General features: G+C 57.5%; 6 non-coding genes and 8 pseudogenes across 6 annotated transcripts; all 14 read left to right on the forward strand.

Annotated features, from left to right (window-relative positions):
- The first annotated feature begins 811 nt into the window (after positions 1-811).
- LOC146715408 (5S ribosomal RNA) lies at positions 812-930 on the forward strand (annotated as a pseudogene).
- A 1,972-nt stretch (positions 931-2,902) lies between these two features.
- On the forward strand, positions 2,903-3,021 carry LOC146715409 (5S ribosomal RNA; annotated as a pseudogene).
- Positions 3,022-4,899: 1,878 nt separating this feature from the next.
- LOC146715410 (5S ribosomal RNA) lies at positions 4,900-5,018 on the forward strand (annotated as a pseudogene).
- Positions 5,019-6,550: 1,532 nt separating this feature from the next.
- Positions 6,551-6,669, forward strand: LOC146715411 (5S ribosomal RNA). Its single transcript, XR_014919452.1, has one exon. It is a non-coding gene; the product is annotated as a 5S ribosomal RNA (ribosomal RNA).
- Positions 6,670-7,558: 889 nt separating this feature from the next.
- Positions 7,559-7,677, forward strand: LOC146715412 (5S ribosomal RNA; annotated as a pseudogene).
- A 1,532-nt stretch (positions 7,678-9,209) lies between these two features.
- Positions 9,210-9,328, forward strand: LOC146715413 (5S ribosomal RNA). The gene has a single exon (XR_014919827.1). It is a non-coding gene; the product is annotated as a 5S ribosomal RNA (ribosomal RNA).
- Positions 9,329-10,623: 1,295 nt separating this feature from the next.
- LOC146715414 (5S ribosomal RNA) lies at positions 10,624-10,742 on the forward strand. The gene has a single exon (XR_014919856.1). It is a non-coding gene; the product is annotated as a 5S ribosomal RNA (ribosomal RNA).
- Positions 10,743-13,781: 3,039 nt separating this feature from the next.
- Positions 13,782-13,900, forward strand: LOC146715415 (5S ribosomal RNA; annotated as a pseudogene).
- A 1,571-nt stretch (positions 13,901-15,471) lies between these two features.
- On the forward strand, positions 15,472-15,590 carry LOC146715416 (5S ribosomal RNA; annotated as a pseudogene).
- A 2,116-nt stretch (positions 15,591-17,706) lies between these two features.
- LOC146715417 (5S ribosomal RNA) lies at positions 17,707-17,825 on the forward strand (annotated as a pseudogene).
- An 857-nt stretch (positions 17,826-18,682) lies between these two features.
- On the forward strand, positions 18,683-18,801 carry LOC146715418 (5S ribosomal RNA; annotated as a pseudogene).
- A 1,611-nt stretch (positions 18,802-20,412) lies between these two features.
- On the forward strand, positions 20,413-20,531 carry LOC146715419 (5S ribosomal RNA). Its single transcript, XR_014919884.1, has one exon. It is a non-coding gene; the product is annotated as a 5S ribosomal RNA (ribosomal RNA).
- Positions 20,532-21,907: 1,376 nt separating this feature from the next.
- LOC146715420 (5S ribosomal RNA) lies at positions 21,908-22,026 on the forward strand. The gene has a single exon (XR_014919453.1). It is a non-coding gene; the product is annotated as a 5S ribosomal RNA (ribosomal RNA).
- A 1,015-nt stretch (positions 22,027-23,041) lies between these two features.
- On the forward strand, positions 23,042-23,160 carry LOC146715421 (5S ribosomal RNA). Its single transcript, XR_014919455.1, has one exon. It is a non-coding gene; the product is annotated as a 5S ribosomal RNA (ribosomal RNA).
- The last annotated feature ends 524 nt before the right edge of the window (positions 23,161-23,684 follow it).

Consider the following 23,684-nt stretch of genomic DNA (forward strand, 5'->3'; position numbering starts at 1 on the left):
TTTTCATGTCATTGAACCGCTTTTGATCCAGAGAAGGGGTGTATTAAAAGACCAAAAGCAGCTGCCCATTAATGAGGGTACATTAACGACATTGCTTTTGGCTGTTTTCCAATGTCTTGTGCTGCTAGCTGATGCCACCTACACCAAACCAGGGCCTTAGTTGCTATTGAGGCCAATTACACCACACCAGGGTCTTTGGCTCTTGCTCAGGCCACTTACACCACACCAGGGCCTGTGGCACTGGCTGAGGCCACTTACACCACACCAGGGCCTGTGGCTGCTGGCTGAGGCCACTTACACCACACCAGGGCCTTATTTGCTATTGAGGCCACTTACACCACACCAGGGCCTGTGGCTCTTGCTCAGGCCACTTACACCACACCAGGGCCTGTGGCTCTTGCTCAGGCCACTTACACCACACCAGGGCCTGTGGCTGCTGGCTGAGGCCACTTACACCACACCAGGGCCTTATTTGCTATTGAGGCCACTTACACCACACCAGGGCCTGTGGCTCTTGCTCAGGCCACTCACATCACACCAGGCCCTGCGCTTCTGGCCGAGGCCATCTTCACCAAACCAGGCCCTGTGCTGCTTGCTGTGGCCATGTACAACACACCAGGCCCTGTGCTGGTTCCTGAGGCCATCTTCAACAATCCAGGGCCTGTGCTGTTGGATAAATGCCAAACTGAGCCTTTGGGTTAGGGTATTATGCAAACATGAAGGTATGGTTATAGGATTGTCTTCGTAACTTCAGGTACTTGCCACCTAATCACTTGAATCCATAAATTGAGACATTGTGCTGGAGCCAGCAGCTTACGGCCATACCACCCTGAGCACGCCCGACCTCGTCTGATCTCGGAAGCTAAGCAGGGCTGGGCTTGGTTAGTACTTGGATGGGAGACTGCCTGGGAATGCCTGGTCCTGTAAGCCTTTCATTTTCATGTCATTGAACCGCTTTTGATCCAGAGAAGGGGTGTATTAAAAGACCAAAAGCAGCTGCCCATTAATGAGGGCACATTAACGACACTGCTTTTGGCTGTTTTCCAATGTCTTGTGCTGCTTGCTGATGCCACCTACACCACACCAGGGCCTGAGTGACCGGCTGGGGCCACTTACACCAGACCAGGGCCTGTGGCTGCTGGCTGAGGCCAGTTACACCACACCAGAGCCTGTGGCTGCTGGCTGAAGCCACTTACACCACACCAGGGCCTTAGTTGCTATTGAGGCCACTTACACCACACCAGGGCCTGTGGCTGCTGGCTGAGGCCACCTACACCACACCAGGGCCCTTTTGCTGCTTGCTGAGGCCACTTACACCACACCAGTGCATGTGGCTTCTGGCTGAGGCCACTTACACCACACCAGGGCCTGTGGCTGCTGGCTGAGGCCACTTACACCACACCAGGGCCTGTGGCTCTTGCTCAGGCCACTCACATCACACCAGGCCCTGCGCTTCTGGCCGAGGCCATCTTCACCAAACCAGGCCCTGTGGTTCTTGCTCAGGCCACTTACACCACACCAGGGCCTGTGGCTCTGGCTTAGGCCAATTACACCACACCAGGGTCTGTGGCTCTTGCTGAGGCCACTTACACCACACCAGGGCCTGTGGCTGCTGGCTGAGGCCACTTACACCACACCAGGGCCTGTGGCTGCTGGCTGAGACCACCTACACCACACCAGGGCCTGTGGCTCTGGCTTAGGCCAATTACACCACACCAGGGTCTGTGGCTCTTGCTGAGGCCACTTACACCACACCAGGGCCTGTGGCTGCTGGATGAGGCCACTTACACCACATCAGGGCCTGTGGCTCTGGCTGAGGCCACTTACACCACACCAGGGCATTATTTGCTATTGAGGCCACTTACACCACACCAGGGCCTGTGGCTCTGGCTGAGGCCATTTACACCACACCAGGGCCTGTGGCTGCTGGCTGAGGCCACCTACACCACACCAGGGCCTTAGTTGCTATTGAGGCCAATTACACCACACCAGGGTCTGTGGCTCTTGCTCAGGCCACTTACACCACACCAGGGCCTGTGGCACTGGCTGAGGCCACTTACACCACACCAGGGCCTGTGGCTGCTGGCTGAGGCCACTTACACCACACCAGGGCCTGTGGCTGCTGGCTGAGGCCACTTACACCACACCAGGGCCCTTTTGCTGCTGGCTGAGGCCACTTACACCACACCAGTGCCTGTGGCTTCTGGCTGAGGCGACTTACACCACACCAGGGCCTGTGGCTGCTGGCTGAGGCCACTTACACCACACCAGGGCCCTTTTGCTGCTGGCTGAGGCCACTTACACCACACCAGTGCCTGTGGCTTCTGGCTGAGGCGACTTACACCACACCAGGGCCTGTGGCTGCTGGCTGAGGCCACTTACACCACACCAAGGCCTGTGGCTGCTGGCTGAGGCCACCTACACCACACCAGGGCCTGTGGCTGCTGGCTGAGGCCACTTACACCACACCAGGGCCCTTTTGCTGCTGGCTGAGGCCACTTACACCACACCAGTGCCTGTGGCTTCTGGCTGAGGCGACTTACACCACACCAGGGCCTGTGGCTGCTGGCTGAGGCCACTTACACCACACCAAGGCCTGTGGCTCTTGCGCAGGCCACTCACATCACACCAGGCCCTGCGCTTCTGGCCGAGGCCATCTTCACCAAACCAGGCCCTGTGCTGCTTGCTGTGGCCATGTACAACACACCAGGCCCTGTGCTGGTTCCTGAGGCCATCTTCAACAATCCAGGGCCTGTGCTGTTGGATAAATGCCAAACTGAGCCTTTGGGTTAGGGTATTATGCAAACATGCAGGTATGGTTATAGGATTGTCTTCGTAACTTCAGGTACTTGCCACCTAATCACTTGAATCCATAAATTGAGACATTGTGCTGGAGCCAGCAGCTTACGGCCATACCACCCTGAGCACGCCCGACCTCGTCTGATCTCGGAAGCTAAGCACGGCTGGGCTTGGTTAGTACTTGGATGGGAGACTGCCTGGGAATACCTGGTGCTGTAAGCCTTTCATTTTCATGTCATTGAACCGCTTTTGATCCAGAGAAGGGGTGTATTAAAAGACCAAAAGCAGCTGCCCATTAATGAGGGCACATTAACGACACTGCTTTTGGCTCTTTTCCAATGTCTTGTGCTGCTAGCTGATGCCACCTACACCACACCAGGGCCTGAGTGACCGGCTGGGGCCACTTACACCACATCAGGGCCTGTGGCTCTGGCTGAGGCCACTTACACCACACCAGGGCCTGTGGCTGCTGGCTGAGGCCAGTTACACCACACCAGAGCCTGTGGCTGCTGGCTGAAGCCACTTACACCACACCAGGGCCTTAGTTGCTATTGAGGCCACTTACACCACACCAGGGCCTGTGGCTGCTGGCTGAGGCCACCTACACCACACCAGGGCCTGTGGCTGCTGGCTGAGGCCACTTACACCACACCAGTGCCTGTGGCTTCTGGCTGAGGCCACTTACACCACACCAGGGCCTGTGGCTGCTGGCTGAGGCCACTTACACCACACCAGGGCCTGTGGCTCTTGCTCAGGCCACTCACATCACACCAGGCCCTGCGCTTCTGGCCGAGGCCATCTTCACCAAACCAGGCCCTGTGGTTCTTGCTCAGGCCACTTACACCACACCAGGGCCTGTGGCTCTGTCTTAGGCCAATTACACCACACCAGGGTCTGTGGCTCTTGCTGAGGCCACTTACACCACACCAGGGCCTGTGGCTGCTGGCTGAGGCCACTTACACCACACCAGGGCCTGTGGCTGCTGGCTGAGACCACCTACACCACACCAGGGCCTGTGGCTGCTTGCTGAGGCGACTTACACCACACCAGGGCCTGTTGCTGCTGGCTGAGGCCACTTACACCACACCAGTGCCTGTGGCTTCTGGCTGAGGCGACTTACACCACACCAGGGCCTGTTGCTGCTGGCTGAGGCCACTTACACCACACCAGGGCCTGTGGCTGCTGGCTCAGGCCACTCATATCAAACCAGGTCCTGTGCTTCTGGCCGAGGCCATCTTCACCAAACCAGGCCCTGTGCTGCTAGCTGAGGCGACTTACACCACATCAGGGCCTGTGGCTCTGGCTGAGGCCACTTACACCACACCAGGGCCTGTGGCTGCTGGCTGAGGCCAGTTACACCACACCAGGGCCTGTGGCTGCTGGCTGAGGCCACATACACCACACCAGGGCCTTAGTTGCTATTGAGGCCAATTACACCACACCAGGGTCTGTGGCTCTTGCTCAGGCCACTCACATCACACCAGGCCCTGCGCTTCTGGCCACTTACACCACACCAGGGCCTGTGGCTGCTGGCTGAGGCCACTTACACCATACCAGGGCCTGTGGCTGTTGGCTGAGGCCACTTACACCACACCAGGGCCTTAGTTGCTATTGAGGCCACTTACACCACACCAGGGCCTGTGGCTCTGGCTGAGGCCACTTACACCACACCAGGGCCTTATTTGCTATTCAGGCCAGTTACACCACACCAGGGCCTGTGGCTCTGGCTCAGGCCACTTACACCACACCAGGGCCTGTGGCTGCTGGCTGATTCCACTTACACCACACCAGGGCCTGTGGCTCTTGCTCAGGCCACTCATATCACACCAGGCCCTGTGCTTCTGGCTGAGGCCATCTTCACCAAACCAGGCCCTGTGCTGCTTGCTGTGGCCATGTACAACACACCAGGCCCTGTGCTGGTTCCTGAGGCCATCTTCAACAATCCAGGGCCTGTGCTGTTGGATAAATGCCAAACTGAGCCTTTGGGTTAGGGTATTATGCAAACATGCAGGTATGGTTATAGGATTGTCTTCGTAACTTCAGGTACTTGCCACCTAATCACTTGAATCCATAAATTGAGACATTGTGCTGGGGCCAGCAGCTTACGGCCATACCACCCTAAGCACGCCCGACCTCGTCTGATCTCGGAAGCTAAGCAGGGCTGGGCTTGGTTAGTACTTGGATGGGAGACTGCCTGGGAATACCTGGTGCTGTAAGCCTTTCATTTTCATGTCATTGAACCGCTTTTGATCCAGAGAAGGGGTGTATTAAAAGACCAAAAGCAGCTCCCCATTAATGAGGGCACATTAACGACATTGCTTTTGGCTCTTTTCCAATGTCTTTTGCTGCTAGCTGATGCCACCTACACCACACCAGGGCCTGAGTGACCGGCTGGGGCCACTTACACCACATCAGGGCCTGTGGCTGCTGGCTGAGGCCACTTACACCACACCAGGGCCTTAGTTGCTATTGAGGCCAATTACACTACACCAGGGTCTGTGGCTCTTGCTCAGGCCACTTACACCACACCAGGCCTGTGGCACTTGCTCAGGCCACTTACACCACACCAGGGCCTGTGGCTGCTGGCTGAGGCCACTTACACCACACCAGGGCCTGTGGCTGCTGGCTGAGGCCACCTACACCACACCAGGGCATTAGTTGCTATTGAGGCCAATTACACCACACCAGGGTCTGTGGCTCTTGCTCAGGCCACTTACACCACACCAGGGCCTGTGGCTCTTGCTCAGGCCACTTACACCACACCAGGGCCTGTGGCTGCTGGCTGAGGCCACTTACACCACACCAGGGCCTGTGGCTGCTGGCTGAGGCCACCTACACCACACCAGGGCCTGTGGCTGCTGTCTGAGGCCACTGACACCACACCAGGGCCTGTGGCTGCTGGCTGAGGCCATCTACACCACACCAGGGCCTGTGGCTGCTGGCTGAGGCGACTTACACCACACCAGGGCCCTTTTGCTGCTGGCTGAGGCCACTTACACCACACCAGTGCCTGTGGCTTCTGTCTGAGGCGACTTACACCACACCAGGGCCTGTGGCTGCTGGCTGAGGCCACTTACACCACACCAGGGCCTGTGGCTCTTGCTCAGGCCACTCACATCACACCAGGCCCTGCGCTTCTGGCCGAGGCCATCTTCACCAAACCAGGCCCTGTGGCTCTTGCTCAGGCCACTTACACCACACCAGGGCCTGTGGCTCTGGCTTAGGCCACTTACACCACACCAGGGCCTGTGGCACTTGCTCAGGCCACTTACACCACACCAGGGCCTGTGGCTGCTGGCTGAGGCCACTTACACCACACCAGGGCCTGTGGCTCTTACTCAGGCCACTTACACCACACCAGGGCCTGTGGCACTGGCTGAGGCCACTTAGACCACACCAGGGCCTGTGGCTGCTGGCTGAGGCCACTTACACCACACCAGGGCCTGTGGCTGCTGGCTGAGGCCACTTACACCAAACCAGGGCCTGTGGCTGCTTGCTGAGGCCATCTTCACCAAACCAGGCCCTGTGCTGCTTGCTGTGGCCATGTAAAACACACCAGGTCCTGTGCTGGTTCTTGAGGCCATCTTCAACAATCCAGGGCCTGTGCTGTTGGATAAATGCCAAACTGAGCCTTTGGGTTAGGGTATTATGCAAACATGCAGGTATGGTTATAGGATTGTCTTCGTAACTTCAGGTATTTGCCACCTAATCACTTGAATCCATAAATTGAGACATTGTGCGGGGGCCAGCAGCTTACGGCCATACCACCCTGAGCACGCCCGACCTCGTCTGATCTCGGAAGCTAAGCAGGGCTGGGCTTGGTTAGTACTTGGATGGGAGACTGCCTGGGAATACCTGGTGCTGTAAGCCTTTCATTTTCATGTCATTGAACCGCTTTTGATCCAGAGAAGGGGTGTATTAAAAGACCAAAAGCAGCTGCCCATTAATGAGGGTACATTAACGACATTGCTTTTGGCTGTTTTCCAATGTCTTGTGCTGCTAGCTGATGCCAATTACACCACATCAGGGCCTGTGGATCTGGCTGAGGCCACATACACCACACCAGGGCCTTAGTTGCTATTGAGGCCAATTACACCACACCAGGGTCTGTGGCTCTTGCTCAGGCCACTCACATCACACCAGGCCCTGCGCTTCTGGCCACTTACACCACACCAGGGCCTGTGGCTGCTGGCTGAGGCCACTTACACCATACCAGGGCCTGTGGCTGTTGGCTGAGGCCACTTACACCACACCAGGGCCTTAGTTGCTATTGAGGCCACTTACACCACACCAGGGCCTGTGGCTCTGGCTGAGGCCACTTACACCACACCAGGGCCTTATTTGCTATTCAGGCCAGTTACACCACACCAGGGCCTGTGGCTCTGGCTCAGGCCACTTACACCACACCAGGGCCTGTGGCTGCTGGCTGATTCCACTTACACCACACCAGGGCCTGTGGCTCTTGCTCAGGCCACTCATATCACACCAGGCCCTGTGCTTCTGGCTGAGGCCATCTTCACCAAACCAGGCCCTGTGCTGCTTGCTGTGGCCATGTACAACACACCAGGCCCTGTGCTGGTTCCTGAGGCCATCTTCAACAATCCAGGGCCTGTGCTGTTGGATAAATGCCAAACTGAGCCTTTGGGTTAGGGTATTATGCAAACATGCAGGTATGGTTATAGGATTGTCTTCGTAACTTCAGGTACTTGCCACCTAATCACTTGAATCCATAAATTGAGACATTGTGCTGGGGCCAGCAGCTTACGGCCATACCACCCTAAGCACGCCCGACCTCGTCTGATCTCGGAAGCTAAGCAGGGCTGGGCTTGGTTAGTACTTGGATGGGAGACTGCCTGGGAATACCTGGTGCTGTAAGCCTTTCATTTTCATGTCATTGAACCGCTTTTGATCCAGAGAAGGGGTGTATTAAAAGACCAAAAGCAGCTCCCCATTAATGAGGGCACATTAACGACATTGCTTTTGGCTCTTTTCCAATGTCTTTTGCTGCTAGCTGATGCCACCTACACCACACCAGGGCCTGAGTGACCGGCTGGGGCCACTTACACCACATCAGGGCCTGTGGCTGCTGGCTGAGGCCACTTACACCACACCAGGGCCTTAGTTGCTATTGAGGCCAATTACACTACACCAGGGTCTGTGGCTCTTGCTCAGGCCACTTACACCACACCAGGCCTGTGGCACTTGCTCAGGCCACTTACACCACACCAGGGCCTGTGGCTGCTGGCTGAGGCCACTTACACCACACCAGGGCCTGTGGCTGCTGGCTGAGGCCACCTACACCACACCAGGGCATTAGTTGCTATTGAGGCCAATTACACCACACCAGGGTCTGTGGCTCTTGCTCAGGCCACTTACACCACACCAGGGCCTGTGGCTCTTGCTCAGGCCACTTACACCACACCAGGGCCTGTGGCTGCTGGCTGAGGCCACTTACACCACACCAGGGCCTGTGGCTGCTGGCTGAGGCCACCTACACCACACCAGGGCCTGTGGCTGCTGTCTGAGGCCACTTACACCACACCAGGGCCTGTGGCTGCTGGCTGAGGCCATCTACACCACACCAGGGCCTGTGGCTGCTGGCTGAGGCGACTTACACCACACCAGGGCCCTTTTGCTGCTGGCTGAGGCCACTTACACCACACCAGTGCCTGTGGCTTCTGTCTGAGGCGACTTACACCACACCAGGGCCTGTGGCTGCTGGCTGAGGCCACTTACACCACACCAGGGCCTGTGGCTCTTGCTCAGGCCACTCACATCACACCAGGCCCTGCGCTTCTGGCCGAGGCCATCTTCACCAAACCAGGCCCTGTGGCTCTTGCTCAGGCCACTTACACCACACCAGGGCCTGTGGCTCTGGCTTAGGCCACTTACACCACACCAGGGCCTGTGGCACTTGCTCAGGCCACTTACACCACACCAGGGCCTGTGGCTGCTGGCTGAGGCCACTTACACCACACCAGGGCCTGTGGCTCTTACTCAGGCCACTTACACCACACCAGGGCCTGTGGCACTGGCTGAGGCCACTTAGACCACACCAGGGCCTGTGGCTGCTGGCTGAGGCCACTTACACCACACCAGGGCCTGTGGCTGCTGGCTGAGGCCACTTACACCAAACCAGGGCCTGTGGCTGCTTGCTGAGGCCATCTTCACCAAACCAGGCCCTGTGCTGCTTGCTGTGGCCATGTAAAACACACCAGGTCCTGTGCTGGTTCTTGAGGCCATCTTCAACAATCCAGGGCCTGTGCTGTTGGATAAATGCCAAACTGAGCCTTTGGGTTAGGGTATTATGCAAACATGCAGGTATGGTTATAGGATTGTCTTCGTAACTTCAGGTATTTGCCACCTAATCACTTTAATCCATAAATTGAGACATTGTGCTGGGGCCAGCAGCTTACGGCCATACCACCCTGAGCACGCCCGACCTCGTCTGATCTCGGAAGCTAAGCAGGGCTGGGCTTGGTTAGTACTTGGATGGGAGACTGCCTGGGAATACCTGGTGCTGTAAGCATTTCATTTTCATGTCATTGAACCGCTTTTGATCCAGAGAAGGGGTGTATTAAAAGACCAAAAGCAGCTGCCCATTAATGAGGGCACATTAACGACACTGCTTTTGGCTGTTTTCCAATGTCTTGTGCTGCTTGCTGATGCCACCTACACCACACCAGGGCCTGAGTGACCGGCTGGGGCCACTTACACCAGACCAGGGCCTGTGGCTGCTGGCTGAGGCCAGTTACACCACACCAGAGCCTGTGGCTGCTGGCTGAAGCCACTTACACCACACCAGGGCCTTAGTTGCTATTGAGGCCACTTACACCACACCAGGGCCTGTGGCTGCTGGCTGAGGCCACCTACACCACACCAGGGCCTGTGGCTGCTGGCTGAGGCCACTTACACCACACCAGGGCCTGTGGCTGCTGGCTGAAGCCACTTACACCACACCAGGGCCTTAGTTGCTATTGAGGCCACTTACACCACACCAGGGCCTGTGGCTGCTGGCTGAGGCCACCTACACCACACCAGGGCCCTTTTGCTGCTGGCTGAGGCCACTTACACCACACCAGTGCATGTGGCTTCTGGCTGAGGCCACTTACACCACACCAGGGCCTGTGGCTGCTGGCTGAGGCCACTTACACCACACCAGGGCCTGTGGCTCTTGCTCAGGCCACTCACATCACACCAGGCCCTGCGCTTCTGGCCGAGGCCATCTTCACCAAACCAGGCCCTGTGGTTCTTGCTCAGGCCACTTACACCACACCAGGGCCTTATTTGCTATTGAGGCCACTTACACCACACCAGGGCCTGTGGCTCTGGCTTAGGCCACTTACACCACACCAGGGCCTGTGGCACTTGCTCAGGCCACTTACACCACACCAGGGCCTGTGGCTGCTGGCTGAGGCCACTTACACCACACCAGGGCCTGTGGCTCTTGCTCAGGCCACTTACACCACACCAGGGCCTGTGGCACTGGCTGAGGCCACTTAGACCACACCAGGGCCTGTGGCTGCTAGCTGAGGCCACTTACACCAAACCAGGGCCTGTGGCTGCTTGCTGAGGCCATCTTCACCAAACCAGGCCGTGTGCTGCTTGCTGTGGCCATGTAAAACACACCAGGTCCTGTGCTGGTTCTTGAGGCCATCTTCAACAATCCAGGGCCTGTGCTGTTGGATAAATGCCAAACTGAGCCTTTTGGTTAGGGTATTATGCAAACATGCAGGTATGGTTATAGGATTGTCTTCGTAACTTCAGGTACTTGCCACCTAATCACTTGAATCCATAAATTGAGACATTGTGCTGGGGACAGCAGCTTACGGCCATACCACCCTGAGCACGCCCGACCTCGTCTGATCTCGGAAGCTAAGCAGGGCTGGGCTTGGTTAGTACTTGGATGGGAGACTTCCTGGGAATACCTGGTGCTGTAAGCCTTTCATTTTCATGTCATTGAACCGCTTTTGATCCAGAGAAGGGGTGTATTAAAAGACCAGAAGCAGCTCCCCATTAATGAGGGCACATTAACGACATTGCTTTTGGCTGTTTTCCAATGTCTTGTGCTGCTAGCTGATGCAACCTACACCACACCAGGGCCTGAGTGACCGGCTGGGGCCACTTACACCACATCAGGGCCTGTTGCTCTGGCTGAGGCCACTTACACCACACCAGGGCCTGTGGCTGCTGGCTGAGGCCACCTACACCACATCAGGGCCTTAGTTGCTATTGAGGCCAATTACACCACACCAGGGTATGTGGCTCTTGCTCAGGCCACTTACACCACACCAGGGCCTTAGTTGCTATTGAGGCCAATTACACCACACCAGGGCCTGTGGCACTGGCTGAGGCCACTTACACCACACCAGGGCCTGTGGCTGCTGGCTGAGGCCACCTACACCACACCAGGGCCTGTGGCTGCTGGCTGAGGCCACTTACACCACACCAGGGCCCTTTTGCTGCTGGCTGAGGCCACTTACACCACACCAGTGCCTGTGGCTTCTGTCTGAGGCGACTTACACCACACCAGGGCCTGTGGCTGCTGGCTGAGGCCAATTACACCACACCAGGGTCTGTGGCTCTTGCTCAGGCCATCTACACCACACCAGGGCTTGTGGCACTGGCTGAGGCCACTTACACCACACCAGGGCCTGTGGCTGCTGGCTGAGGCCACTTACACCACACCAGGGCCTGTGGCTGCTGGCTGAGGCCACTTACACCACACCAGGGCCTGTGGCTGCTGGCTGAGGCCACCTACACCACACCAGGGCCTGTGGCTGCTGGCTGAGGCGACTTACACCACACCAGGGCCCTTTTGCTGCTGGCTGAGGCCACTTACACCACACCAGTGCCTGTGGCTTCTGGCTGAGGCGACTTACACCACACCAGGGCCTGTGGCTGCTGGCTGAGGCCACTTACACCACACCAAGGCCTGTGGCTCTTGCTCAGGCCACTCACATCACACCAGGCCCTGCGCTTCTGGCCGAGGCCATCTTCACCAAACCAGGCCCTGTGGTTCTTGCTCAGGCCACTTACACCACACCAGGGCCTGTGGCTCTGGCTTAGGCCAATTACACCACACCAGGGTCTTTGGCTCTTGCTGAGGCCACTTACACCACACCAGGGCATTAGTTGCTATTGAGGCCAATTACACCACACCAGGGTCTGTGGCTCTTGCTCAGGCCACTTACACCACACCAGGGCCTGTGGCTCTTGCTCAGGCCACTTACACCACACCAGGGCCTGTGGCTGCTGGCTGAGGCCACTTACACCACACCAGGGCCTGTGGCTGCTGGCTGAGGCCACCTACACCACACCAGGGCCTGTGGCTGCTGGCTGAGGCCATCTACACCACACCAGGGCCTGTGGCTGCTGGCTGAGGCGACTTACACCACACCAGGGCCCTTTTGCTGCTGGCTGAGGCCACTTACACCACACCAGTGCCTGTGGCTGCTGGCTGAGGCGACTTACACCACACCAGGGCCTGTGGCTGCTGGCTGAGGCCACTTACACCACACCAGGGCCTTTGGCTGGTGGCTGAGGCCACCTACACCACACCAGGGCCTGTGGCTGCTGGCTGAGGTGACTTACACCACACCAGGGCCCTTTTGCTGCTGGCTGAGGCCACTTACACCACACCAGTGCCTGTGGCTTCTGTCTGAGGCGACTTACACCACACCAGGGCCTGTGGCTGCTGGCTGAGGCCACTTACACCACACCAGGGCCTGTGGCTGCTGGCTGAGGCCACCTACACCACACCAGGGCCTGTGGCTGCTGTCTGAGGCCACTTACACCACACCAGGGCCTGTGGCTGCTGGCTGAGGCCATCTACACCACACCAGGGCCTGTGGCTGCTGGCTGAGGCCACTTACACCACACCAGGGCCCTTTTGCTGCTGGCTGAGGCCACTTACACCACACCAGTGCCTGTGGCTTCTGTCTGAGGCGACCTACACCACACCAGGGCCTGTGGCTGCTGGCTGAGGCCACTTACACCACACCAGGGCCTGTGGCTCTTGCTCAGGCCACTCACATCACACCAGGCCCTGCGCTTCTGGCCGAGGCCATCTTCACCAAACCAGGCCTGTGGCTCTTGCTCAGGCCACTTACACCACACCAGGGCCTGTGGCTGCTGGCTGAGGCCACTTACACCACACCAGGGCCTGTGGCTGCTGGCTGAGGCCACCTACACCACACCAGGGCATTAGTTGCTATTGAGGCCAATTACACCACACCAGGGTCTGTGGCTCTTGCTCAGGCCACTTACACCACACCAGGGCCTGTGGCTCTTGCTCAGGCCACTTACACCACACCAGGGCCTGTGGCTGCTGGCTGAGGCCACCTACACCACACCAGGGCATTAGTTGCTATTGAGGCCAATTACACCACACCAGGGTCTGTGGCTCTTGCTCAGGCCACTTACACCACACCAGGGCCTGTGGCTCTTGCTCAGGCCACTTACACCACACCAGGGCCTGTGGCACTGGCTGAGGCCACTTACACCACACCAGGGCCTGTGGCTGCTGGCTGAGGCCACTTACACCACACCAGGGCCTGTGGCTGCTGGCTGAGGCCACTTACACCACACCAGGGCCTTTGGCTGGTGGCTGAGGCCACCTACACCACACCAGGGCCTGTGGCTGCTGGCTGAGGCGACTTACACCACACCAGGGCCTGTGGCTCTTGCGCAGGCCACTCACATCACACCAGGCCCTGCGCTTCTGGCCGAGGCCATCTTCACCACACCAGGCCCTGTGCTGCTTGCTGTGGCCATGTACAACACACCAGGCCCTGTGCTGGTTCCTGAGGCCATCTTCAACTATCCAGGGCCTGTGCTGTTGGATAAATGCCAAACTGAGCCTTTGGGTTAGGGTATTATGCAAACATGCAGGTATGGTTATAGGATTGTCTTCGTAACTTCAGGTACTTGCCACCTAATCACTTGAATCCATAAATTGAGACATTGTGCTGGAGCCAGCAGCTTACGGCCATACCACCCTAAGCACGCCCGACCTCGTCTGATCTCGGAAGATAAGCAGGGCTGGGCTTGGTTAGTACTTGGATGGGAGACTGCCTGGGAATACCTGGTGCTGTAAGCCTTTGATTTTCATGTCATTGAACCGCTTTTGATCCAGAGAAGGGGTGTATTAAAAGACCAAAAGCAGCTGCCCATTAATGAGGGCACATTAACGACACTGCTTTTGGCTCTTTTCCAATGTCTTGTGCTGCTAGCTGATGCCACCTACACCACACCAGGGCCTGAGTGACCGGCTGGGGCCACTTACACCACATCAGGGCCTGTGGCTCTGGCTGAGGCCACTTACACCACACCAGGGCCTGTGGCTGCTGGCTGAGGCCAGTTACACCACACCAGAGCCTGTGGCTGCTGGCTGAAGCCACTTACACCACACCAGGGCCTTAGTTGCTATTGAGGCCACTTACACCACACCAGGGCCTGTGGCTGCTGGCTGAGGCCACCTACACCACACCAGGGCCTGTGGCTGCTGGCTGAGGCGACTTACACCACACCAGGGCCCTTCTGCTGCTGGCTGAGGCCACTTACACCACACCAGTGCCTGTGGCTTCTGGCTGAGGCGACTTACACCACACCAGGGCCTGTGGCTGCTGGCTGAGGCCACTTACACCACACCAGGGCCTGTGGCTCTTGCTCAGGCCACTCACATCACACCAGGCCCTGCGCTTCTGGCCGAGGCCATCTTCACCAAACCAGGCCCTGTGGTTCTTGCTCAGGCCACTTACACCACACCAGGGCCTGTGGCTGCTGGCTGAGGCCACCTACACCACACCAGGGCATTAGTTGCTATTGAGGCCAATTACACCACACCAGGGTCTGTGGCTCTTGCTCAGGCCACTTACACCACACCAGGGCCTGTGGCTCTTGCTCAGGCCACTTACACCACACCAGGGCCTGTGGCTGCTGGCAGAGGCCACCTACACCACACCAGGGCATTAGTTGCTATTGAGGCCAATTACACCACACCAGGGTCTGTGGCTCTTGCTCAGGCCACTTACACCACACCAGGGCCTGTGGCTCTTGCTCAGGCCACTTACACCACACCAGGGCCTGTGGCTGCTGGCTGAGGCCAGTTACACCACTCCAGAGCCTGTGGCTGCTGGCTGAAGCCACTTACACCACACCAGGGCCTTAGTTGCTATTGAGGCCACTTACACCACACCAGGGCCTGTGGCTGCTGGCTGAGGCCACCTACACCACACCAGGGCCTGTGGCTGCTGGCTGAGGCCACTTACACCACACCAGTGCCTGTGGCTTCTGGCTGAGGCGACTTACACCACACCAGGGCCTGTGGCTGCTGGCTGAGGCCACTTACACCACACCAAGGCCTGTGGCTCTTGCTCAGGCCACTCACATCACACCAGGCCCTGCGCTTCTGGCCGAGGCCATCTTCACCAAACCAGGCCCTGTGGCTCCTTGCTGTGGCCATGTACAACACACCAGGCCCTGTGCTGGTTCCTGAGGCCATCTTCAACAATCCAGGGCCTGTGCTGTTGGATAAATGCCAAACTGAGCCTTTGGGTTAGGGTATTATGCAAACATGCAGGTATGGTTATAGCATTGTCTTCGTAACTTCAGGTACTTGCCACCTAATCACTTGAATCCATAAATTGAGACATTGTGCTGGAGTCAGCAGCTTACGGCCATACCACCCTGAGCACGCCCGACCTCGCCTGATCTCGGAAGCTAAGCAGGGCTGGGCTTGGTTAGTACTTGAATGGGAGACTACCTGGGAATACCTGGTGCTGTAAGTCTTTGATTTTCATGTCATTGAACCGCTTTTGATCCAGAGAAGGGGTGTATTAAAAGACCAAAAGCAGCTGCCCATTAATGAGGGCACATTAACGACACTGCTTTTGGCTCTTTTCCAATGTCTTGTGCTGCTAGCTGATGCAACCTACACCACACAAGGGCCTGAGTGACCGGCTGGGGCCACTTACACCACATCAGGGCCTGTGGCTCTGGCTGAGGCCACTTTCACCACACCAGGGCCTGTGGCTGCTGGCTGAGGCCACCTACACCACACCAGGGCATTAGTTGCTATTGAGGCCAATTACACCACACCAGGGTCTGTGGCTCTTGCTCAGGCCACTTACACCACACCAGGGCCTGTGGCTCTTGCTCAGGCCACTTACACCACACCAGGGCCTGTGGCTGCTGGCTGAGGCCACCTACACCACACCAGGGCATTAGTTGCTATTGAGGCCAATTACACCACACCAGGGTCTGTGGCTCTTGCTCAGGCCACTTACACCACACCAGGGCCTGTGGCTCTTGCTCAGGCCACTTACACCACACCAGGGCCTGTGGCTGCTGGCTGAGGCCACTTACACCACACCAGGGCCTTAGTTGCTATTGAGGCCACTTACACCACACCAGGGCCTGTGGCTGCTGGCTGAGGCCACCTACACCACACCAGGGCCTGTGGCTGCTGGCTGAGGCCACTTACACCACACCAGGGCCTGTGGCTCTTGCTCAGGCCACTCACATCACACCAGGCCCTGCGATTCTGGCCGAGGCCATCTTCACCAAACCAGGCCCTGTGGTTCTTGCTCAGGCCACTTACACCACACCAGGGCCTGTGGCTGCTGGCTGAAGCCACTTACACCACACCAGGGCCTGTGGCTGCTGGCTGAGGCCACCTACACCACACCAGGGCCCTTTTGCTGCTGGCTGAGGCCACTTACACCACACCAGTGCCTGTGGCTTCTGGCTGAGGCCACTTACACCACACCAGGGCATGTGGCTGCTGGCTGAGGCCACTTACACCACACCAGGGCCTGTGGCTCTTGCTCAGGCCACTCACATCACACCAGGCCCTGCGCTTCTGGCCGAGGCCATCTTCACCAAACCAGGCCCTGTGGTTCTTGCTCAGGCCACTTACACCACACCAGGGCCTTATTTGCTATTGAGGCCACTTACACCACACCAGGGCCTGTGGCACTTGCTCAGGCCACTTACACCACACCAGGGCCTGTGGCACTTGCTCAGGCCACTTACACCACACCAGGGCCTGTGGCTGCTGGCTGAGGCCACTTACACCACACCAGGGCCTGTGGCTCTTGCTCAGGCCACTTACACCACACCAGGGCCTGTGGCACTGGCTGAGGCCACTTAGACCACACCAGGGCCTGTGGCTGCTGGCTGAGGCCACTCACACCACACCAGGGCCTGTGGCTGCTAGCTGAGGCCACTTACACCAAACTAGGGCCTGTGGCTGCTTGCTGAGGCCATCTTCACCAAACCAGGCCCTGTGGCACTTGCTCAGGCCACTTACACCACACCAGGGCCTGTGGCTGCTGGCTGAAGCCACTTACACCACACCAGGGCCTTAGTTGCTATTGAGGCCAATTACACCACACCAGGGTATGTGGCTCTTGCTCAGGCCACTTACACCACACCAGGGCCTTAGTTGCTATTGAGGCCAATTACACCACACCAGGGCCTGTGGCACTGGCTGAGGCCACTTACACCACACCAGGGCCTGTGGCTGCTGGCTGAGGCCACTTACACCACACAAGGGCCTGTGGCTGCTGGCTGAGGCCACTTACAACACACCAGGGCCTGTGGCTCTTGCTCAGGCCACTCATATCACACCAGGCCCTGTGCTTCTGGCCGAGGCCATCTTCACCAAACCAGGCCCTGTGCTGCTTGCTGTGGCCATGTACAACACATCAGGCCCTGTGCTGGTTCCTGAGGCCATCTTCAACAATCCAGGGCCTGTGCTGTTGGATAAATGCCAAACTGAGCCTTTGGGTTAGGGTATTATGCAAACATGCAGGTATGGTTATAGGATTATCTTCGTAACTTCAGGTACTTGCCACCTAATCACTTGAATCCATAAATTGAGACATTGTGCTGGGGCCAGCAGCTTACGGCCATACCACCCTGAGCACGCCCGACCTCGTCTGATCTCGAAAGTTGAGCAGGGCTGGGCTTGGTTAGTACTTGGATGGGAGACTGCCTGGGAATACCTGGTTCTGTAAGCCTTTCATTTTCATGTCATTGAACCGCTTTTGATCCAGAGAAGGGGTGTATTAAAAGACCAAAAGCAGCTGCCCATTAATGAGGGCACATTAACGACATTGCTTTTGGCTGTTTTCCAATGTCTTGTGCTGCTAGCTGATGCCACCTACACCACACCAGGGCCTGAGTGACCGGCTGGGGCCACTTACACCACATCAGGGCCTGTGGCTCTGGCTGAGGCCACTTACACCACACCAGGGCCTGTGGCTGCTGGCTGAGGCCACTTACACCACACCAGGGCCTGTGGCTGCTGGCTGAGGCCACTTACACCACACCAGGGCCTTAGTTGCTATTGAGGCCAATTACACCACACCATGGTCTGTGGCTCTTTCTCAGGCCACTTACACCACACCAGGGCCTGTGGCACTGGCTGAGGCCACTTACACCACACCAGGGCCTGTGGCTGCTGGCTGAGGCCACTTACACCACACCAGGGCCTTATTTGCTATTGAGGCCACTTACACCACACCAGGGCCTGTGGCTCTTGCTCAGGCCACTTACACCACACCAGGGCCTGTGGCTCTTGCTCAGGCCACTCACATCACACCAGGCCCTGCGCTTCTGGCCGAGGCCATCTTCACCAAACCAGGCCCTGTGCTGCTAGCTGTGGCCATGTACAACACACCAGGCCCTGTGCTGGTTCCTGAGGCCATCTTCAACAATCCAGGGCCTGTGCTGTTGGATAAATGCTAAACTGAGCCTTTGGGTTAGGGTATTATGCAAACATGAAGGTAGGGTTATAGGATTGTCTTCGTAACTTCAGGTACTTGCCACCTAATCACCTGAATCCATAAATTGAGACATTGTGCTGGGGCCAGCAGCTTACGGCCATACCACCCTGAGCACGCCCGACCTCGTCTGATCTCGGAAGCTGAGCAGGGCTGGGCTTGGTTAGTACTTGGATGGGAGACTGCCTGGGAATACCTGGTGCTGTAAGCCTTTCATTTTCATGTCATTGAACCGCTTTTGATCCAGAGAAGGGGTGTATTAAAAGACCAAAAGCAGCTGCCCATTAATGAGGGCACATTAACGACACTGCTTTTGGCTGTTTTCCAATGTCTTGTGCTGCTAGCTGATGCCACCTACACCACACCAGGGCCTGAGTGACCGGCTGGGGCCACTTACACCACATCAGGGACTGTGGCTCTGGCTGAGGCCACTTACACCACACCAGAGCCTGTGGCTGCTGGCTGAAGCCACTTACACCACACCAGGGCCTGTGGCTGCTGGCTGAGGCCACCTACACCACACCAGGGCCTGTGGCTGCTGGCTGAGGCCACTTACACCACACCAGGGCCTGTGGCTGCTGGCTGAAGCCACTTACACCACACCAGGGCCTTAGTTGCTATTGAGGCCACTTACACCACACCAGGGCCTGTGGCTGCTGGCTGAGGCCACCTACACCACACCAGGGCCTGTGGCTGCTGGCTGAGGCGACTTACACCACACCAGGGCCCTTTTGCTGCTGGCTGAGGCCACTTACACCACACCAGTGCCTGTGGCTTCTGGCTGAGGCGACTTACACCACACCAGGGCCTGTGGCTGCTGGCTGAGGCCACTTACACCACACCAGGGCCTGTGGCTCTTGCTCAGGCCACTCACATCACACCAGGCCCTGCGCTTCTGGCCGAGGCCATCTTCACCAAACCAGGCCCTGTGGTTCTTGCTCAGGCCACTTACACCACACCAGGGCCTGTGGCTCTGGCTGAGGCCAATTACACCACACCAGGGTCTTTGGCTCTTGCTGAGGCCACTTACACCACACCAGGGCCTGTGGCTGCTGGCTGAGGCCATCTACACCACACCAGGGCCTGAGTGACCGGCTGGGGCCACTTACACCACATCAGGGCCTGTGGCTGCTGGCTGAGGCCACCTACACCACACCAGGGCATTAGTTGCTATTGAGGCCAATTACACCACACCAGGGTCTGTGGCTCTTGCTCAGGCCACTTACACCACACCAGGGCCTGTGGCACTTGCTCAGGCCACTTACACCACACCAGGGCCTGTGGCTGCTGGCTGAGGCCACTTACACCACACCAGGGCCTGTGGCTGCTGGCTGAGGCCACCTACACCACACCAGGGCATTAGTTGCTATTGAGGCCAATTACACCACACCAGGGTCTGTGGCTCTTGCTCAGGCCACTTACACCACACCAGGGCCTGTGGCTCTTGCTCAGGCCACTTACACCACACCAGGGCCTGTGGCTGCTGGCTGAGGCCACTTACACCACACCAGGGCCTGTGGCTGCTGGCTGAGGCCACTTACACCAAACCAGGGCCTGTGGCTGCTTGCTGAGGCCATCTTCACCAAACCAGGCCCTGTGCTGCTTGCTGTGGCCATGTAAAACACACCAGGTCCTGTGCTGGTTCTTGAGGCCATCTTCAACAATCCAGGGCCTGTGCTGTTGGATAAATGCCAAACTGAGCCTTTGGGTTAGGGTATTATGCAAACATGCAGGTATGGTTATAGGATTGTCTTCGTAACTTCAGGTATTTGCCACCTAATCACTTGAATCCATAAATTGAGACATTGTGCTGGGGCCAGCAGCTTACGGCCATACCACCCTGAGCACGCCCGACCTCGTCTGATCTCGGAAGCTAAGCAGGGCTGGGCTTGGTTAGTACTTGGATGGGAGACTGCCTGTGAATACCTGGTGCTGTAAGCCTTTCATTTTCATGTCATTGAACCGCTTTTGATCCAGAGAAGGGGTGTATTAAAAGACCAAAAGCAGCTGCCCATTAATGAGGGCACATTAACGACACTGCTTTTGGCTCTTTTCCAATGTCTTGTGCTGCTAGCTGATGCAACCTACACCACACAAGGGCCTGAGTGACCGGCTGGGGCCACTTACACCACATCAGGGCCTGTGGCTCTGGCTGAGGCCACTTTCACCACACCAGGGCCTGTGGCTGCTGGCTGAGGCCACCTACACCACACCAGGGCATTAGTTGCTATTGAGGCCAATTACACCACACCAGGGTCTGTGGCTCTTGCTCAGGCCACTTACACCACACCAGGGCCTGTGGCTCTTGCTCAGGCCACTTACACCACACCAGGGCCTGTGGCTGCTGGCTGAGGCCACCTACACCACACCAGGGCATTAGTTGCTATTGAGGCCAATTACACCACACCAGGGTCTGTGGCTCTTGCTCAGGCCACTTACACCACACCAGGGCCTGTGGCTCTTGCTCAGGCCACTTACACCACACCAGGGCCTGTGGCACTGGCTGAGGCCACTTACACCACACCAGGGCCTGTGGCTGCTGGCTGAGGCCACTTATACCACACCAGGGCCTGTGGCTGCTGGCTGAGGCCACTTACACCACACCAGGGCCTTTGGCTGGTGGCTGAGGCCACCTACACCACACCAGGGCCTGTGGCTGCTGGCTGAGGCGACTTACACCACACCAGGGCCCTTTTGCTGCTGGCTGAGGCAACTTACACCACACCAGTGCCTGTGGCTTCTGTCTGAGGCGACTTACACCACACCAGGGCCTGTGGCTGCTGGCTGAGGCCAATTACACCACACCAGGGTCTGTGGCTCTTGCTCAGGCCACTTACACCACACCAGGGCCTGTGGCTGCTGGCTGAGGCGACTTACACCACACCAGGGCCCTTTTGCTGCTGGCTGAGGCCACTTACACCACACAAGTGCCTGTGGCTTCTGGCTGAGGCGACTTACACCACACCAGGGCCTGTGGCTGCTGGCTGAGGCCACTTACACCACACCAAGGCCTGTGGCTCTTGCTCAGGCCACTCACATCACACCAGGCCCTGCGCTTCTGGCCGAGGCCATCTTCACCAAACCAGGCCCTGTGCTGCTTGCTGTGGCCATGTACAACACACCAGGCCCTGTGCTGGTTCCTGAGGCCATCTTCAACAATCCAGGGCCTGTGCTGTTGGATAAATGCCAAACTGAGCCTTTGGGTTAGGGTATTATGCAAACATGCAGGTATGGTTATAGGATTGTCTTCGTAACTTCAGGTACTTGCCACCTAATCACTTGAATCCATAAATTGAGACATTGTGCTGGGGCCAGCAGCTTACGGCCATACCACCCTGAGCACGCCCGACCTCGTCTGATCTCGGAAGCTAAGCAGGGCTGGGCTTGGTTAGTACTTGGATGGGAGACTGCCTGGGAATACCTGGTGCTGTAAGCCTTTCATTTTCATGTCATTGAACCGCTTTTGATCCAGAGAAGGGGTGTATTAAAAGACCAAAAGCAGCTACCCAATAATGAGGGCACATTAACGACACTGCTTTTGGCTGTTTTCCAATGTCTTGTGCTGCTAGCTGATGCAACCTACACCACACAATGGCCTGAGTGACCGGCTGGGGCCACTTACACCACATCAGGGCCTGTGGCTCTGGCTGAGGCCACTTTCACCACACCAGGGCCTGTGGCTGCTGGCTGAGGCCACCTACACCACACCAGGGCATTAGTTGCTATTGAGGCCAATTACACCACACCAGGGTCTGTGGCTCTTGCTCAGGCCACTTACACCACACCAGGGCCTGTGGCTCTTGCTCAGGCCACTTACACCACACCAGGGCCTGTGGCTGCTGGCTGAGGCCACCTACACCACACCAGGGCATTAGTTGCTATTGAGGCCAATTACACCACACCAGGGTCTGTGTTTCTTGCTCAGGCCACTTACACCACACCAGGGCCTGTGGCTCTTGCTCAGGCCACTTACACCACACCAGGGCCTGTGGCACTGGCTGAGGCCACTTACACCACACCAGGGCCTGTGGCTGCTGGCTGAGGCCACTTACACCACACCAGGGCCTGTGGCTTCTGGCTGAGGCGACTTACACCACACCAGGGCCTGTGGCTGCTGGCTGAGGCCACTTACACCACACCAAGGCCTGTGGCTCTTGCTCAGGCCACTCACATCACACCAGGCCCTGCGCTTCTGGCCGAGGCCATCTTCACCAAACCAGGCCCTGTGCTGCTTGCTGTGGCCATGTACAACACACCAGGCCCTGTGCTGGTTCCTGAGGCCATCTTCAACAATCCAGGGCCTGTGCTGTTGGATAAATGCCAAACTGAGCCTTTGGGTTAGGGTATTATGCAAACATGCAGGTATGGTTATAGGATTGTCTTCGTAACTTCAGGTACTTGCCACCTAATCACTTGAATCCATAAATTGAGACATTGTGCTGGGGCCAGCAGCTTACGGCCATACCACCCTGAGCACGCCCGACCTCGTCTGATCTCGGAAGCTAAGCAGGGCTGGGCTTGGTTAGTACTTGGATGGGAGACTGCCTGGGAATACCTGGTGCTGTAAGCCTTTCATGTCATTGAACCGCTTTTGATCCAGAGAAGGGGTGTATTAAAAGACCAAAAGCAGCTGCCCATTAATGAGGGCACATTAACGACACTGCTTTTGGCTGTTTTCCAATGTCTTGTGCTGCTAGCTGATGCCACTTACACCACATCAGGGCCTGTGGCTCTGGCTGAGGCCACTTACACCACACCAGGGCCTGTGGCTGCTGGCTGAGGCCAGTTACACCACACCAGAGCCTGTGGCTGCTGGCTGAAGCCACTTACACCACACCAGGGCCTTAGTTGCTATTGAGGCCACTTACACCACACCAGGGCCTGTGGCTGCTGGCTGAGGCCACCTACACCACACCAGGGCCTGTGGCTGCTGGCTGAGGCCACTTACACCACACCAGGGCCTGTGGCTGCTGGCTGAAGCCACTTACACCACACCAGGGCATTAGTTGCTATTGAGGCCACTTACACCACACCAGGGCCTGTGGCTGCTGGCTGAGGCCACCTACACCACACCAGGGCATTAGTTGCTATTGA

The sequence above is a fragment of the Copadichromis virginalis genome, linkage group LG3 (assembly GCF_057382275.1).
Source record: "Copadichromis virginalis isolate Kocher_CV1m ecotype Utaka linkage group LG3, C_Virginalis_male_GT1.1, whole genome shotgun sequence".
NCBI classification, from domain to species: Eukaryota; Metazoa; Chordata; class Actinopteri; order Cichliformes; family Cichlidae; genus Copadichromis; species Copadichromis virginalis.